At 38.5% G+C, this 5002-nt stretch overlaps 1 protein-coding gene across 2 annotated transcripts in view; it reads right to left on the minus strand.

Annotated features, from left to right (window-relative positions):
- cnstb (consortin, connexin sorting protein b) overlaps window positions 1–977 on the minus strand; it is a 17375-nt gene extending 16398 nt beyond the window's left edge. For both annotated transcript variants that reach the window (XM_035679336.1, XM_035679335.1), the window contains exon 1: window positions 774–977. The gene's annotated coding sequence lies outside the window, so the exon portion shown is untranslated. The remainder of the gene's footprint in view (window positions 1–773) is intronic.
- Between the last annotated feature and the right edge of the window lie 4025 nt (window positions 978–5002).

Below are 5002 nucleotides of genomic sequence, written 5' to 3' on the forward strand. Positions count from 1 at the left end.
ATCACAAATATTCCACTTTCACAAAATAATGTGCTGAGAAATGCTACACAATAATATGATCATTTATATTTATGAGACCATATTATTGACAAAAATCTTCCTTTAAAATATAGCCTAGCAACACCCTGTAGCTTGGCAACAACTCTGTCTTCTGTTGCCACCACCCACCATTAAACCCCTTCTCCCAGCCAGTGTGGCACTTTAAAATGTAAAAACTGTAAAACACTCAACTACAACTGCTGTGAAAATATAAACAGCTTTCTGTTACTGCTATTGTTTCCACAGTTGACTGTGACTTCAATTAATTTCCTGTCTGTAGCACAAGTGGGTGGCCGAGTGTGCGTGCGTGTGCACGTGCCTGCGTTACGCAAAGTGAACACGTGCATCGGGGGCGCGTTCCGCTGACGCTGTCGTGCACTACGAAACCTCGCGCTCAATTAAACGTTATTTTTTTTACTGCCTACATCAATGTGCGACCTTGTTTTTATCATACTCACCACTCGGACTTTAACGGCTGGAAGGTGGAAAGTTCAAACACACACCATGGCATCCTTATGATTTCTCTCCTGCTGCCCCTATAATACTGCTATAACAGTCGCTACTTCCTTTTTTTAATCTGCGACATCCATCTTAAATCCGTTCTGGGGTTAAAGCAGTCCCTTCTGCTAAGGTACACAGATATCCAAACCTCCCTGTAGGCTGCTATCTTTTCTGTAAGTTCATGTCACATAATTACACAGAGCACAGGACGGAGGATGGAGAGACGCACTCACCGCTGGATGATGTCTCAGTTTGTCGTGTGAACATCAACGCCCTCCAACAGCGTCGAGGTGTTTTTCCTCCTCCGTGTCGGCCCCCAGCAGGATCCACATCTGCCTCACTCTGTCATCTGTCCGTCTCCCACACTCTCTCGTGCTTCTTGTTTACGGTCCAATCCGGGGATTTTTTTCTGCTTCCCCTCATTGCAAAATGTATATTCCTACATGTCATGTTTATATATTTATTTCACCGTGTGGCGGAGGCTGCCATCTTGTGGCAGATGTGTCACACTGGCTCGTGGCTGGGGTGTCAGTGGTTATGTAACAGCAGATGAAGCGGTCATATGATGATAAACCGTACAGAGGCTTACAAGGGTGACAGTGAACATGTACACGGGCTTTGCGTTGTATTGTTACTGTTACATAAGCAGAATAAGAAATGCATTAGACTTGTCAGATTGATGAGGTACATGTCAGAAAGTCAGGATAATTGTGGTATATGTATTCATCACTCAGTGTTAGACCCTCAGTGTATAATAGCAACAAACATTAAAGGATAAAATACCTCAAATCCGTCATTTTATTTTCAGAAAGATCATGTAAATCAGTGCAACACTCTGGTACAGAGATTGGATGTTAGAGGCTCTCTTCGGGGATTTGAATTATTGAATTAGAGACACATATTGCTTGATTAGTTTTAGAGCCATTCCGCCGAATCAGTGCCACCCCTATTACATGCATAAATATGCATAAAATCTATCTGTATAATACATTATATTAATAAGCAAAGTGTCTTGCTCTCTGTTCTAATTGCAATTTGAAGAAACATGTAAAATCCTAATAAAACTACTTAGAACACTGAAAAAATAAGATTTTAGCCGGTACCCACTCTCACTTTACCATGAAATATAATTATTAGATAATGATTTTTGCATTATTGTGTGGCTCTATTTCCAATTTAGACATTAAATACTTTATTTTTCATTGGAAATTCACAAAATGTTAGTTAAAATACACATTTTAGTTGTGTCCCCAGGATTTCACTCAGTCCTATAGCTGTTACCCCCCTCCAAAGATTTGGGTCACCTGATCAACAGTAATAGAATCATTGCTGTCTTGGCCAGGGGGAAGACCATCAGTAACTTCTCTCACTTTATTTTCTGTCTGTCAGAGAATATTATTATTAACGTTAAGTCCTGATACCTAATTTTTTTAAAAGATCATTTTAGAACTACTTCCAGGTGCTAGGGGTTATCACACTTATTATTTTTGATGCAGCTCTTTGATGTATTTGCTGAAAGTGTAAAAAGTCCTATTACTTTTAGTCTTGCTACAAAAAATGTAAATCTTCTTTTAAGGGAACATGTAAAATGGCCTGATATTGACAATTACACATTTTAAAAAGTTAAACGTGTATGATATTAGATACAGTGCTGAAAAAAGATAAAGAATGAAGTTTAATTTTGACAAGTTACAGCATGCAAATGGAACCAATTTGAAATATAACCAATTTGGCGGAATTGCCTTTTAGTTAAGGTAAATCCCAGAAAACTTCCTAATGTGTTGAAAATGTGTCAAATAAATTCCTAGCTCAGATATTTAAATTGAGGATGTTATAACAATTTTATTACCACATATATTAGCATATATTTTTTGATGTATAGAAATGGGAAATAATTAGAATAATGTATTAAATTATTAGAATATTTAAAGTATTCTTTTTAGGTCTTTATTTGATAGAGATGGTTGGGTAGAAGCAGGAAGGGAAGACAGAGAGAGAGAGAAAGAGAGAGGGGACAACATGCAGCAAAGGACCACAGGTTGGACTCGAACCCGGGCCACTGCGTATACAGGTCACCAGCTCTACCGACTGAGCTAACCAGGCACCCAAATTAACAGAATATTTACCAGTTTTACAAAATCAGTTAAAAGCAGTTGTAAATAATGGGATGTTGGTTGACTCCTTAACACATGTAAAATAAATTTATATTTAATGTATTTTAACAAGCTTACAGTATCAGTTGCTTTTTGCTGAATAAGATTAAGATCCTAAACCTCCAAGAGGCAGAAAATGGTGTAACATTGTCTTCTTACAACACTCAAATGAATAGCACCGTAATTTACTCGTGTAAACCTAAATTGACACCATTCCCACATCCTCATCCCAAAATAGATGTTCAGCGTGTGTGTGTCTGTTTTCTCGGCATGAATGAATGACTGTGATTTTCACGTTTATGCAACTTGAAATAAAGCTAAACAATGAGGAAGTGAAGCAGAAAGAGAGGCAGGGCGAAGTCAGGGAAGGAAGCATATTTGTATGTGTGTGTGTGTTTCTCTCACTCTTCTGTAATGAGTCTGTCTTTATAATTGGGCTGCTGTAGGGCTCAGCTCTGCTTACTCTCATTACCTTTTCACTGGATGGCATAAAGTCAACCTGCTGTTGTAATATTGCACCTCTCTCTTTGCACACACACACACACACACACACACAGACACACACACTTGCACAAACATGCATACATACATACAGTACATACAAATGAAATGCATAGTCTGATCACCACATACAGACAAACAAATGTGATGCAAGCATAGGCAGGAGCTGCATAATGACTTTAATTTTCGCAGATCAGAGGATGCACAATTTGCAATGTCTACAAACACGGAAAATAGCTGTGGTCATTTATTAACAGTGACGTACAACATGCTGATTAATAGGATTCACAAAACAGACATCCATTGTGTGTGTTTGTGTGTGTGTGTTCCCTGTAAGTTTAAATGCATTGATCCAGGTAGAAAACCTAGCATTGTGCATTGATTACTATGCATCAGTCCATCCTCTCTTAGTGGCTCAATGACTTCAGAGCCACGAGGCTCTTCAGACACAATGACGTTATTCCTTTAATCTAATTACTCCTCCATTACACTGAGAGTAGATTCCACATTTTTTATTCTGCTGCCGATCATTCACTAATGTGTTTTAGCAGCCAGTTTATTGATCACTGGCCACCCGTACTCTGAACAGAGTTAAACATTCACAGTGGTGTTTCAGTTGGCAGTAACTTCAAAGAACTTAAAGCTCATCCTTCAGTCCTTCACTCCCCTTCTCAGAGTCACTGTTTCCACAGCTCACTGGAAGCATTTTTACATTAGTTTCAAAAGATTCAAATTGTATTCAGCACCAAAATCTATATACAAAATGGCATATTCCCTTTTGAACGCTCATTAGAAAATAACAACTTATAAGGCAGACTAATCATTTTATTAGTCTGAGACTGCTTTAAGTTTCATTAACACATTTGATCACCAAATTGGTAGAAATGACAAGAAGCTAAAAACAGTATGTATGATAAAAAGGTTTTCTAAATAACGTAGTAACTACTTTTGCTCCAACAGTTGTCTGCAAGCAAAGACGTTGTGTTATGCATTAGATCTTCCAGAAATTGCTTCAAAAGAGTGAAATCATTAACAAAGTGATAAAAGTGCTCAATGAGTAACCCTACACAAATGTTAAGTATCAAGTGCGCTGTCTATATCAAACCCAAAGTCTCTGCTCCTCGAGCACCTCAAAGCAAATTTTTATGATCTGAATATTCAACAGGTTCTTTGCCAGGAGAGGAAAGGTTACAATATTTGTCCTTTAGCTACACTGAAATGTCTTGTTAGCATCAGATGCTGCACTGAGCTGAACTGCTTGTTTTAAATATACTGTACAATGCTAAAAAAAAAAAAAAAGCATAACCAAATTTAAATTACAAATAGAGAACTTGCATGTCTGTAGTGTAATTAATGACGGATAACAGAATGGGACTTTTTTTTTGTTGTTTGTTGTCCTGCCAGCTGTAAGACTGCAGCTCTGACCATTGACCTCCATGCAAAAATCTCAATCTGTAGCACCTGGTTAATTTAAAGGGACCAGAGGTTACACGGTAGTTGAGAACACAACATTTGAATTAAGTTAAAGTGTGTGTTGGATGTACACATTTTGAATTCATCATCCACAAAATAACAGTGATAGGTAGCAGGTGTACTAGATACATACAACATAAGAGTCCTTAACTCCTATTTAACCATGTTTCACTTCTCACTAGAATTCAGCTCGGATTCCCTTCAAGGCTCTCTGCTCTGGCGCTTTTCGCCGGCGCTTCTTTTGCCTCCTCCTGGTGGCGGCGTCGAAGCAGGTGACCATCATGACATTGGCCTTGCAGAGGTTGAGCCTGTCCTCCAGCCGAGCTGTCACCACT

This window comes from Morone saxatilis, unplaced genomic scaffold, assembly GCF_004916995.1.
Source record: "Morone saxatilis isolate NCDOM2014 unplaced genomic scaffold, NCSU_SB_2.0 Contig7, whole genome shotgun sequence".
Lineage (NCBI taxonomy): Eukaryota > Metazoa > Chordata > Actinopteri > Moronidae > Morone > Morone saxatilis.